The sequence below is a fragment of the Salmo salar genome, chromosome 08 (assembly GCF_965601325.2).
Source record: "Salmo salar chromosome 08, fSalSal1, whole genome shotgun sequence".
NCBI lineage: Eukaryota > Metazoa > Chordata > Actinopteri > Salmoniformes > Salmonidae > Salmo > Salmo salar.
In genome coordinates, this window is record NC_138298.1 from 7,678,025 (window position 1) to 7,692,175 (window position 14,151).

At 45.8% G+C, this 14,151-nt stretch overlaps 1 long non-coding RNA gene across 2 annotated transcripts; it reads left to right on the forward strand.

Annotated features, from left to right (window-relative positions):
- The first annotated feature begins 1,667 nt into the window (after positions 1 to 1,667).
- Positions 1,668 to 14,089, forward strand: LOC145881510 (uncharacterized). Of its 2 annotated transcripts, XR_014393046.1 has the most exons (5): positions 1,678 to 8,901; positions 11,346 to 11,474; positions 11,604 to 11,716; positions 13,391 to 13,491; positions 13,764 to 14,089. It is a non-coding gene; the product is annotated as an uncharacterized LOC145881510 (long non-coding RNA). The 2 variants fall into 2 exon arrangements; XR_014393045.1 differs by having other exon boundaries at positions 1,668 to 8,901; positions 11,346 to 11,716.
- The last annotated feature ends 62 nt before the right edge of the window (positions 14,090 to 14,151 follow it).

Here is a 14,151-nt window from a genome sequence, read left to right on the forward strand (position 1 = left end):
ACGTTTATTTTCTAATATGTATTTTCACTTTAAATGGGTGTAACCTCCTTCCTCCTGTTTGGAATAATCAGACCTATTTTGCGCGCCTCCGGTAGATCTCGATTATCCCCTCTAAAATGTATTTTGACAGGCAATCTATATTCATACAAATTATGTCCCTGACCTACGTTCTTATAAATTGTATTATTATATTTCGCCTTCCATATTATGTTTTCTGCCTAATATATTATTGACCAGGTATCGTTTAGGTCTCAATATTAGCTCCAATTCTCACAATCTATGTGTGTGCTTCTATAATTCTGTTATTATACTTAAATCTCACAATCTATGTGTGTGCTCTACTGTTATCTCACTTACTCCTGTTAGTCCTAGACTAACGTAACTTACTTATCTTTATTTCGCCTTCTATATTACGTTTTCCGGCTACTGTACTTCGACCAGTTTTACTGTTAGGTCTTACTGTTAAATACTGTACTTCAACCAGTTTTACTTTTAGGTCTTACTGTTAAATACTGTACTTCAACCAGTTTTACTTTTAGGTCTTACTGCAACCGGTTTTACTTTTAGGTCTTACTGCAACCAGTTTTACTTTTAGGTCTTACTGCAACCAGTTTTACTTTTAGGTCTTACTGCAACCAGTTTTACTTTTAGGTCTTACTGCGACCAGTTTTACTTTTAGGTCTTACTGCGACCAGTTTTACTTTTAGGTCTTACTGCAACCAGTTTTACTTTTAGGTCTTACTGCAACCAGTTTTACTTTTAGGTCTTACTGCGACCAGTTTTACTTTTAGGTCTTACTGCGACCAGTTTTACTTTTAGGTCTTAGATCTGTGACCCAGTGCCGCCAACACTAACATAGATACTTTTGTCTTAAACTTTCTCTACATTAGATTATATGGACGGTATACCCGATACAAAGCTTACTTTTTGTTAGTTTTACGGTTAATATCCTCCCTCACATTTATCTTGACCAATGCTTAATAGGAATTTAATCCAGTCCATTCTAAGTCAATTTTTAGTAAGTTTAGAATTTAACCCCAAACTAATGAATAAAGATTACTGACCTTATTTTGCAGCTGAGAATTCAATGTAGGTTGGATCTCGTCACCGCTTCTGTCGCATACCAGTTTGCCACCGGCCTGTAAAGAACCCACAGAAAAGGGCCAGGTCTTTGATTGACGGATATTTCCTCCACCCGTGCATGGTTTCGGTGTCTCCATGGAACGACAGGAGCGGGTATTGAAATCCGGCTCGAAAAGGACCAATTGTTAAAAGAGTTTTATATCTTGATGATAATAATCAACAATCAATAAGCCTTGACCAATTCCCAAGGTTTGTAAGACAATGGGTTAAATAATTAGGCAAGGACTCAGCTTTCTGCAAAAGGTTCATGTAGCTTTATTCAGAGAACGTTCTGAGGTCAAGGTAACAAAACAGTCATTATATAGTTTCTTGCTTACTTACGCACATGCATTTACACACAAACTGTTGGTGAACTGCATCCCCCTTTGACTTCCCACACTGTTTATCACTATCCAGCTCAGCCTGTTCCTTTCCCTCAAAGTTAGGAACCCCTTGAAGTTTCTACTCCCTTTACCATCTGTCCCCTGCCCTCTTGGGCACACTAAATACACACACATCTATCTCCCTCTCCAGCCTCTACTAGACTTTCTGGGACTAATCGGACTAATCATTCATTACATTGATTATTCATTAACCATGCTCCATGACTAATAATTCATCATGGTTTATTGATTCATTTACCTTTATTAGATAATTCTCTTATCACCAGATCAGAGTCCAGGAGGTACAGAGTGGCAGACAGGCTCGTAGTCAAGGCAGGCAGAATGTACTCGCCTGCCTGACCAGAGTCCAGAAACAGGCAAGGGTCAAAACCGGGAGGACCAGCAAAAAGAGAAAAGAGAAGGCAGGAGCACAGGGAAAAAACGCTGCTTGACTTAAACATACAAAATTAACTGGCACAGAGAGACAAGAAACACAGGGATAAATACACTGGGGAAAACAAGCAACACCTGGAGGGGGTGTAGACAATAACAAGAACAGGTGAAACTGATCAGGGTGACAGTACCCCCCCTAAAAGGGACGCCACTGGGCGCCTACCTGGTTGACCGGGGTGTCGGCGGTGGAAGTTGGTGATGAGGGCTGGATCCAGGATGTCTCTAGCGGGAACCCAGCACCTCTCCTCCGGGCCGTAACCCTCCCAGTCAACCAGGTAATGGAAACCCGTGCCCCGTGGTCGAACACCCAGGAGACGTTTTACCGTGGGGGGGCCTGGTAACAGAAGACAAAGAACAGTGAGACACGGGCTTAATCTTAGACACAAGGAAGGTAGGGTGAATACGGAGGGTACGGGGTAACACAAGACGGGCAGCAGTGGAACTCAGGACTCTGGAGATGGGAAACGGCCCAATGAAACGAGGGGACAGTTTGCGGGACTCTACCCGGAGGGGCAGGTCCCGTGTGGACAGCCATACCCTCTGCCCAATGCGGTAGCGGGGAGCTGGAGTCCGGCGGCGGTCCGCTTGTTGATGATACCTGGAGTTGGTCTTGAGAAGTGCTACCCGAGCTCTTCTCCAGGTAGGTCAACAGTGACGGACGAACATCTGGGCCGAGGGTACGTTGACTTCCGGTTCCTGTTCTGGGAAGAGTGGCGGTAGATACCCAATGGAGCACTCTAAAGGGGAGAGTCCGGTGTCTGAACAGGGATGGTGTTCCGGGCATACTCCACCCAGACCAATTGTTGGCTCCAGGTAGTAGGATTGGTTGAGACCAAGCATCTTAGGGTGGTCTCTAAGTCCTGGTTAGCTCGCGCCGACTGGCCGTTCGACTGTGGATGAAACCCGGAGGATAGGCTGGCCAATGCCCCAATAAGGGTGCAGAACGCCTTCCAGAACTGAGACGAGAACCCCGGTCGGAAACCATATCCACCGGGAGTCCATGGATCCTGAAGACGTGCTACACCATGAGCTGGGCCGTTTCCTTGGCAGAAGGAAGTTTGGGGAGAGCGGCCTTTGAGAATCAATCCACCACTGTCAGAATGACGGTGTTGCCATCAGACGGGGGAAGCCCAGTGACAAAATCCAGGGAGATATGAGACCAGGGTCGATGAGGGACCGGTAGTGGCTGAAGAAGGCCAGAAGGAGATTGCCGTGGAGGCTTGTTCTGGGCGCACACCGTGCATGCGGCGACGAAGGCAGAGGCATCAGGCACCATTGTGGGTCACCAGAAACGTTGTCAAAAGAAGGCTAGAGTATATCGGGAGTCAGGATGACAGGTTAGCCTGGAGAAATGAGCCCATTCCAAGACCCAGAACCGGATTGAGTTGGGGACAAACAGCCGGTTAGCCGGGCCCCCTTCAGGTCCAGGCTGGGAGCGTTGGGCCTTGCGAACCAGGGTCTCAATACCCCAATCCAATGTGGCTGCTAGGCATAAGGTAGGGAGAATGGTTTTGGTGACCGAGGGTGTGACAGAGGAACTGTATAGGCGAGAGAGAGTGTCAGGCTTCACATTTTTGGACCCTGGGCGGTAGGAAATGGTGAGTTTAATCTGGTAAACAACAGAGCCCACTGGGCCTGCCTGGAGTTAAAGCGCTTGGCTGTACAGAGATATTCCAGATTTTTATGGTCGGTCCAGACCAAGAATGGCTGTTCTGCTCCTTCCAGCCAGTGCCTCCACTCTTCCAACGCCATCTTGACTGCCAGGAGTTCTCGGTTGCCTACGTTGTAGTTCCTCTCTGCAGAATTGAGATGATGGGACAGGAAGGCACAGGGATGAAGCTTTTGGTCCTGGGCAGATCGCTGGGACAGAATGGCCCCCACTCCAACATCAGATGCATCCACCTTAACCACAAATTGATGCAACAGGTCCGGATGGATGAGGATGGGTGCTGTTGTGAACCGATGCTTCAGGTCCACAAAGGCTTTGTTGACAGCAGCAGACCATTTGAACGGTACATTGGGAGAAGTGAGTGCCGAGAGGGGGCCTGGCAGGGTGCTGTAACCCAGAATGAAATGGCGGTAGAAGTTTGCAAATCTTAGGAAACGTTGCAACTGCACCCTGGACGTAGGTTGAGGCCAATCCACCCCTGCTTTCACCTTTCCAGGATCCATCTGGACATTACCCTCAACAACGACATGTTCCAGAGAAGCGATTGTAGAGCCGTGGAACTCACACTTCTTGGCTTTCATGAACAGAGGTTCAAAAGCCGAGGAGAGGAGTGGTATTGTGTAACGATTTTTTACAACAATGCTATTCAGTCCCCGGTAGTCAATGCACGGAGGGTCTTGTCCTTCTCCACAAAGAAAACCCTGCGCCGGCAGGAGATGCTGACGGACGGACGGCCCCAGTAGCCAGAGACTCCTCTATGTACTTCTCCATAGCTTTGGTTTCTGGCCCGGATAGAGAATATAGCCTGGGAGAAGATCAATGGCACAATCATAAGGACGGTGCGGGGGTAGGGAAGTAGCACGTGCCTTACTGAAAACTTGAAATAGGTCATGGTACTCAGTGGGAATGACAAACATCCGAAGCCTTGCTGACGTCCTGAGGAAGACGTCTGGGGGAAAGTTGTGCTGCTTGAAGACAGTGGGAATGGCAAGATGGGCTCCAACCCATGATGGAACTTGTGGTCCAGTCAATAATAGGATCATGTTTTTGGAGCCAGGAAAACCCCAAAACACCAAGTACATGGGGAGATGCAATGAGGAGGAACTGTATGGTCTCACTGTGGTTACTGGAAATCCGTATTTGAATGGGCACCGTACAATAGGTGACTCCATCTATTGAGCGGCTGTCCAGTGCCCTAGCATCCATGGGAACCGAGAGAGGTTGAATGGGAATACTTAGCTCAGAAGCAATAGTAGCATCCATAAAACTCTCATCCGCCCCAGAGTCAATAAGCACTCGGAGAGGCTTAGATTGGTCTCCCCATAGCACAAGCACAAAGAAAGGTGTGCGGGTGATGGGAATTAGGGAACTCCCAGTCTGACTCACCAAAGTACTTGTACCCACCAGCGACAAGGGTTTCCTAACAGGGCAGGTAGCTATGTAATGTCCTGCCTCTCCACAGTACAGACAACAGTTGGAATTCAGCCTACATGAGCGTTCCCCAACCGATAACCTAGCTCTTCCCAACTGCATAGGCTCAGGACAATCCAACTCACCCGTCGTAGATAGTTCACAAGGGAGCTCGGGTGGCTTCGGATCCTCTCGGCAAAACTGCCTTCGTGAACTTCCGGATTCCTTTGAAAATGAGCTAGCCATAGCGGGTGAACGAGTGTGCCCGAGGCCAGACCTCCTATCACTCCTGCGTTCCCTTAAGCGTCCATCAATTTTAATGGTAAGAGCGATGAGGGAGTCGAGATCCACCGACAATTCCCGAGCAGCTAGCTCCTCTTTTACCACCTCGGATAATCCATGAAGAAAGGTATCGAAGAGAGACTCTGGATTCCAGGCACTCTCGGCGGCCAAAGTGCGGAAATCCACCGCATAGTCTGCCACACTATGGGAGTTTTGACGTAAATCAAGAAGTTTACTGGCCGCCTCTCTCCCGGATACCGAAGACTCGAATACCTTCCTCACTTCTGCCATAAATTCCTCCAGATGACAAAGTGTGGATTGTTGCTCCCAGACAGCCTTGGCCCAGGAGAGCGCCCTTCCCGATATTAGCGTAATAATATACGCCATCTTCGACTGGTCCGAAGGGAACGAAGTTGGCTATAGCTCAAATAAGCGAGCACTGAGAAAGAAAACCCCGACAGGTACCAGGATCTCCAGAATATAGCTCCGGAGAAGGTATGCAGGGTTATCGGGGAACTGGGGTAGGCTGTACCAACTCATCACTAAAAGGAAAAAATGTACTGGGAGGTTGGGGTCTCTCAGGGATGGCAGACAGCCTATGAGTTAACTCCTGAATTAGCTCCATAGTAGCCTTAAACCCTTGATCGTGGCATTACAGGACCTTCCAGAAGGTCCTGTAACAGCTCCTCATGTCTCCCAATGGTGGCTCCTTGCAGGGAGACAGCGTGACGAAGCTGGTCCAAGTCTGCTGGGTTTGTCATGGCCAGTTCGTACTATCATGACACAAGGTGAGACCCAAATGCAGACACAGGAGGCAGATTGTTGGAGTTTAAGATGTTTAAGATGTTTGCCTACTCCAAAAGGAATAGGCAAGAGAATGGTCGTGGACAGGCAAAAGGTCAAAACCAGATCAGAGTCCAGGAGGTACAGAGTGGCAGACAGGCTCGTAGTCAAGGCAGGCAGAATGGTCAGGCAGGCGGGTACAGAGTCCAGAAACAGGCAAGGGTAAAAACCGGGAGGACTAGCAAAAAGAGAAAAGAGAAGGCAGGAGCATGGGGGAAGAAAAACGCCCTGTGCAACTCGGTCCTGGACTTCCTGACGGGCCACCCCCAGGTGGTGAAGGTAGGAAACAACATCTCCACTCCGCTGATCCTCAATACTGGGACCCCACAAGGGTGCGTTCTTAGCCCTCTCCTGTACTCCCTGTTTACCCACGACTGTGTGACCATGCACGCCTCCAACTCAGTCTTCAAGTTTGCACACGACACTACAGTGGTAGGCTTGATTACCAACAACGACGAGACGGCCTACAGGGAGGAGGTGAGGGCCCTCGGAGAGTGGTGTCAGGAAAATAACCTCTCAGTCAATGTCAGCAAAACAAAGTAGATGATCGTGGACTTCAGGAAACAGCAAAAGGAGCACCCCCCCAATCCACATCGACGGGACAGCAGTGGAGAAGGTGGAAAGTTTTAAGTTCCTCTGTGTACATGTCATCGACAAACTGAAATGGTCCACGCACAGACAGTGTGGTGAAGAATGCGTAACAGCATCTCTTCAACCTCAAGAGGCTGAAAAAATGTGGCTTGTCACCGAAAACCCTCACTAACTTTTACATGTGCACAATTGAGAGCATCCTGTCGGGCTGTTTCACCGCCTGGTATGGCAACTGCACCGCACACAACCGCATGGCTCTCCAGAGGGTGGTGCAGTCTGCACAACGCATCACCGGGGGCAAACTACCTGCCCTCCAGGACACCTACAACACCCAATGTCACAGGAAGGCAAAAAAGCACATCAAGGACAACAACCACCTGAGCCACTGCCTATTCACCCCGCTTCTATCCAGAAGGCAAGGTCAGTACAGACAGAGATTAAAAAACAGCTTCTATCTCAAGGCCATCAGATTGTTAAACAGCCACCATTAGCACAGAGAGGCTGCTGCCTACCTACAGACTTGATATCATTGGCCACTTTAATAAATGGAACACTAGTCACTTTAATAATGCCACTTTAAGAATGTTTACATATCTCGCTTTACTCATCTCATATGTATATACTGTATACTGCATCTTTCACTATCTATTCTTTACTATCTATTGCATCTTAGCCGCTCTGTCACTACTCATCCATATATTTTATACCTTTATATTCTCATCCCATTCCTTTATTAGATTGTGTGTTAGGTTTTGTTGTGGAATTGTTACATATTACCTGTTAGATACTTCTGCACTGTCAGATCTAGAAGCATAAGCACTTCGCTACACTCGCAGTAACATCTGGTAACCATGTGTATGTGACCAATCAAATTTGATTTGGTTATATTATGTAATGCTTGTATGTGTTGTTTTTTTCTTCATTTCCAGAGATGGAGTCAATTTAGCAGACCAGCTCACAGGAATAGCAGGAAGAGGAGAGTTGTCTGGTTGTTGTTTTGACCTTCTCCTCCAATGGGTTTTGAGCGGGAGGTGAGGAGAGAGGACGCGAGGAATCAAGGAAATGCAACTGAGATTTTCCAACTGTCCTCAATTGAGATTTTCCAACTGTCCTTATTCCGCTTACTATGTCCTTGTTGGAAGGCTTTTTTAGTATAAAATTCATGGAATTCATAAAGTAAATAGTTTCTCAATACTTAGGATAGCATTCATTATTAGTTGTACATAGATTGCATCAAAATTGACTGAATTGGGGTTAAGGTGTGATCTTTACTCCCAAATTTCTCTTAAATATAACTTCCAAATGAAAAGAGACGAGACATAAAATAATCTGCGAAAAAATGCTATTTTATGGACAACGGTGAATGGTTATTAAAATAACCTTGGTGTTTTAATAACCATCCATGGGACTTCGCCTGCTGGCGATGAGAAGTAGGTGGTCAGCTTCTCCCTCACCTGGAGTGCCTGTTGGGGGCGTTGTTGGCACCTGCCCTGATGATATCAGGTAGGTGACCATTTGGCGTGCCCATCTCCATCCGGAGCAGCTTCTGGAATGACCTCCGCAGGTAGTTGCATCGACATTTGAGGGGCCGAGACCAAGCACTCTCCGATACATTCTCCACCGGGCTGCCAGAATCCCAAAGGCGCATTCAACAACTAACCTTGCCCTGGATAGTCGTTTGTTAAAGATCCTTACAGGCTTTGGCAATGGCAGCTGGTGTCCAGCGTAGGGCCTCATGAGGTTGGGTCTCAAAGGGAAGGCCTCGTCGCCGACGAAGACGTGGGGAACGGGTCCCTCCTTGGGGACAGGCATGTATTCACCAACCAGACAGTCCCAAATGACTTGTGCCACAGAGGGGACAATGTCTGCCACCGTGGACCGTCCAACTCGGAAGCTGAATCCGAAGGTGCTGTAGGAGTCCCCTGTTGCCAAGAATCTGAAATATAATTCAAAATAATTATATTTCCCCAAAAAAGGTATGGCATGCGCATGTCATACATGGGCTATATAGTAAGACAGAGGGGCGCTGTTTCGCTTTCTTGGATGCTTTCTCCGCTGATAGTTTCAGCCACTTGCGAATTGAAGGAAAGTTGACGGTGCACAGTGTACAGCTCAGACGCTGGAATTATTTTGGATAAACGTACAAAGGTAACCTACTTTTTGAAGTGATTTGTTTAACAATCAGATAAAACCTCATGACTGGTTGTGTTCATGGCACATTAAAGGTAATACATTTGTATAGTTAATTCGATGTGTTAACTATAAATCTATGGAACGCCGTTTGGGTGTTTACGTGTCAAAAAAGATACACATCAAATAACACTATATGACGTGTTAAATAAACTTTTAATTTGTCGTGTCAAATAACACAATTCTATTAGAATGTTGTGTGTGATGAGTTTTCACGTGTAAGCCAAGCTCCACCACTATCAGTAGCACTGTCAAAGCTGAACAAAAAAGTCAACAAACAAGCACACACTGGTCACGAATGATGTGTTTACAGTACCGCGATGGTAATAAAGCATTATTTGTTCGACCGCAACTTCTGGTGTAGCTAGCTTTAGCTTGGTACCTAGCTAGCACCAATACAACCGGCCTGAAAACAATGACCAGTAGAAACTGCAGTCATTGTCATTATCCTTAACAATGATTTAGGAATCCCTGTGAATAAGTATTAGCTACGTAGCCACTTGTTGTTCGCCTATTGAAATTGAACTTCAGTTCATGAAAATAAATGGCTAGTGAAACCGATGTGAAATGGCTAGTTAGTTAGCGGTGGTGCGTGCTAATAGCGTTTCAATCAGTGACGTCACTCACTCTGAGACCTGAAGTGGTTGTTCCCCTTGCGTTGCAAGGGCCGCGGCTTTTGTGGCGCGATGGGTAACGATGCTTCGTGGGTGTCAGTTGTTGATGTGTGCAAGGGTCCCTGGTTCGAGCCCAGGTTGGGGCGAAGAGAGGGAAGGAACCTACACTGTTACACTAGCCAGCTACCAAACCTTGTTGCCCAAAGCTAATGTTATAAGCAGCCAGCTAGCTTCATCTGGCTAGTGAGGCTTGATCGGACCAGTTATGTGTTGTGAAGCTAGCCACAATAAGGATTAGGCACAATAGTGGAATTTGCAGTTTGCCTTCAAAACTGAAAGTACCTCTTTGAAAGTGATGCAGAAGGTTACATTTGGTGGAATTATGCCATGTTTAGACTAGATAATGTTAAACAAGGTTGGAATGTGAAGCAATGAAATGGGTAACCAGTCTACTCTGTGACACCCACAGAACACAACTGTGAAGAGTTTACGCAAATATTAGTGTTGTAGCTTTTATCGCGGGACTGTTACTGTGTGAAATCACCTCCCCAGTCAGCCTATTGTGTGTATTGACATTCATATTGCACTGTACAGCTTTACCTAAGGATTGGGGATCAATGAAATGGGGTATCAGTCTACTCAATACCCAAGATATTCTCAGAGTTATCAGACTCCAAAACATCCACCCAATATTGTATTTCCTTGGGAATGGTGTTCAATACACATGGGTTGACAATAAATGTGGCTCAATTCACAGTTGTTTCAGAGTCCCGCAATAAGAGCTACGACGCTAATGTTCTCTGGGTGTCACTAAGTAGACTGATACCCCATGTCATTGATCCACAATCCATAGGTAAGGCTGTACAGTGAAATAAGTATGCCCCCAATGCAATTCTAAAGTCTAATACATTCAGTGTGATTTCAACAGCTTTTTGTGAAATGAACAAATTATTCTCTTTTGTTGATTTTATATGACAACATTTCAAACTCGTTTAGCATGATCTATTCAATTATGGCATAATTATATTTGCATGAATTTGCATCACTGTCAATGACATTCTTTTATTTTGAAGGCTAACCGCAAAGTCCACTATTGTGGCTAGCTTCACATAGATGGATCCGACCACCATTAATCAAATAACAACCGTTTTATGAGGGTTATTTTAGATGATGACACCGAACTATATAGCTACTGAAACAGATTGTCGTTTTGGTGTGTTTTTGGGGAAGAACATTGTTTGCATCCATGAGCTAGCTAGCTTTATTTTATGACCAGCACTGTAGGTGCGTGAGACAACTTTACCAGCGTCATAGCATGCGTATCGATGAATCGTTGTGACCTATGAAATACGAGTGATAGTGTAATCATTGTGTAATAACTACGTAAAAGAATTCTGAACTCGTTAAATTATTATGTGACGTGTAGTCATATTCAGGTCCTGATTGGTCAACAAGCTTATTTGACACGTCAAATAGTGTTATTTGACACATGAAATAAATAGTATATTTTTTGACACGCAAAAACCCAAACAGCGTTCCATATAAATACCATTAAAAGAAAATGGTGCATGCGCATTAGTGGCATGGGCCTCTGACTGGCCTCTCCCTGGGGCTCCAAATCAATTGGTCTGCACATTCTTACTCCTTCTCGCTCTCTCTCCTTCCTCCTGCCCTCTCTTTCCCTCTCACTCCTTCCTCCTGCGCTCTCTTTCTCTCTCACTCATTCACTCTTTCACTTCCCTCCACCTATTTTCTCTTTCTTTTCCTCCTCTCTCACATCCCTCTCAGATGAAGTGCAGATCTGCTGCCCCCGGTGGCCACCTTGTGTCGGTTTATAACAAAAAGGCCAACGCGGACCCGCTTTAGAACCAAGCCAAAAGCCCTCGCATCTGGCTGGGAGGCTTTGAACTCTTCCTGGTAGGAGAGGGATGGATGGAGAGGGAGATGGATGGATGGAGAGAGAGAGGGGGGTGAAGGGGGATTAATGCATGTGGGGAAGAGAGTAAGGGAAGGACCACTATGCCAAACGCCTTCCCATCTGTCTAGGAGGCTTCAAACTCTTCCAGGTAGGAGAGGAAGTGATGGATGGAGAGAGGGGTATGGATGGAGAGAGAGGGAGTGATGAAGACAAGGCAGATAATGGGTGGATGGAGAAGAAGGTAAATTAAGGTGGGAGGAAAGAGTGATGTTCGGTAGAAGGGGAATGAGGGAAGCTTTGCAGCACAACATTTCACTTTGAACATATGACTTCTGTCTTGATATCTACATTTACATTATTCCGACCCCTTCACTTTTTCCACATTTTGTTACGTTACAGCCTTATTCTAAAATGGATTCAATTGTTTTTTCCCTAATCAATCTACACACTACCCCATAAATGACAAACACAGGGTTTTAGAAATAAAAAACGGAAATATTACATTTATGTAATTATTCAGACCTTTTACTCAGTACTTTGTTGAAGCACCTTTGGCAGCGATTACAGCCTCGAGTCTTTTTGGGTGTTACGCTACAAGCTAGGCACACCTGTATTTTGGGAGTTTCTCCCATTCTTCTCTGCAGATCCTCTTAAGCTCTGACAGGTTGGATGGTGAGCATCGCTGCACAGCTATTTTCAGGTCTCTCCAAAGATGGTAAATTGGGTTCAAGTCCGAGCCTGGCTGGGCCACTCAAGGATATTCATAGACTGGTTTTCATCAAGGATCTCTCTGTAGTTTTCTCTGTTCATGTTTCCCTCGATCCTGACTAGTCTCCCAGTCCCTGGTGCTGAAAAACATCCCCACAGCATGATGCTGCCACTACCATGCTTCACCGTAGGGATGGCATTGGCCAGGTGATGAGAGGTGCCTGGTTTCTGTGACGCTTGGCATTCAGGCTAAAGAGTTCAATCTTGGTTTCATCAGACCAGATCCTCTTGTTTCTCATAGTCTTGAGAGTCCTTTAGGTGCCTTATGGCAAACTCCAAGTGAGCTGTCATGTGCCTTTTACTGAGGGGTGCTTTCCGTCTGGCCACTCTACCATAAAGTCCTGATTGGTGGAGTGCTGCAGAGATAGTTGTCCTTCTGGAAGGTTCTCCCATCTCCACAAAGGAACTCTGGAGCTCTGTCAGAGTGACCATTGGGCTCTTGGTCACCTCCCTGACCTAGGCCCTTCTCCCCCGATTGCTCAGTTTGGCCGGGCGGCCGGCTCTAGAAAGAGTCTTGGTGGTTCCAAACTTCTTCCATTTAAGAATGATGGAGGCCACTGTGTTCTTGGGGACCTTCAATGCTGCAGAAATGTTTTGGTAACCTTACCCAGATCTGTGCCTCGGCACAATCCTGTCTCGGAGCTCTACAGACAATTCCTTCGACCTCATGGCTTGGTTTTTGCTCTGACATGCACTGTCAACTGTGGGACCTTATATAGACAGGTGTGTGCCTTTCCAAATCATGTCCAATCAATTGAATTTACCACAGGTGAACTCCAATCAAGTTGTAGAAACATCTCAAGGATGATCAATGGAAACAGGATGCAACTGCGCTCAATTTCCATTCTCATAGCAAAGGGTCTGAATTCTTATGTAAATAAGGTATTTCTGTTTTTTTATTTATAGTACATTTGCAAAAATGTCTAAACCTGTTTTTGCTTTGTCATTATGGGGTATTGTGTGTAGATTGATGAGGAACATGTTTTATTTAATCAATTTTAGAATAAGGCTGTAAAGTAACAATGTGGAAAAAGTGAAGATGTCTGAATACTTTCAGAATGCGCTGTACATATTTTCTCAACACCTGTCTTTCTATCGCTCTCTCTTTCTTTAAACACCTCTTTCTCTCTCTCCCTCCTTCTCTCAGTGTTGTAAGTTTGTGTGGACTGACGGCTCCAACTGGAACCCCTGGGGAGCCCATCGCCTGCTGGACGAGCCGCGAGGACTGTGTGGAGATGAACTGAAGCAGTAAGAGATGGATGGAGGGAGGAGTGATGGGAAGGAGAGAGGGATGGATGGTTTTTACTTGCAATAGCTGTGATATATGTTTGTTTTTACCTACCTTAGTTGAATGCAGTGGCTAATTAACGGCTAAAATGACAAACGTGAAATTAACATTTAATGGAAGGTGGTGGGGAGGAAGTTAGAATGAATGGTGGAGAGAAGAGATGCTATTTTGAACACATTTTAACCTCTGTTTGTCTGTCTGTCTCTCTGTATATGTGTTCTCTATCTCCAAGGCATTGGGAAGTGGAACGACCACACATGCTTCACCAAGAAGAGCACGTGTGCTTCAAGAACAGAGTTTGAGGAGAGAGAGAGACTGTGGGTCTTTTCTAATATCCACACTCACATACTTAGTATGAAGCAGCAATGGGTCCCCTGGTCAAAATATTGCACTATAAAGGATAGGGTGCCATTTCGCACTCACCCTGCTCCTTTCTCTAATGATCCCAACCCACAGATCTCCCACTGTGAAACCAAACCACAGAGAGATGTGCCTGCTTTCTGCAAACTAAAAAAATGCATGAAAAATAGAAATAAAGAGTGTTAAGCAAGTAAACAACTAGAGTTTTTGTTTGTCTGTTTCGAGCAGGATTTGAGTCTCTGGCAGAATCAAACCAGAAT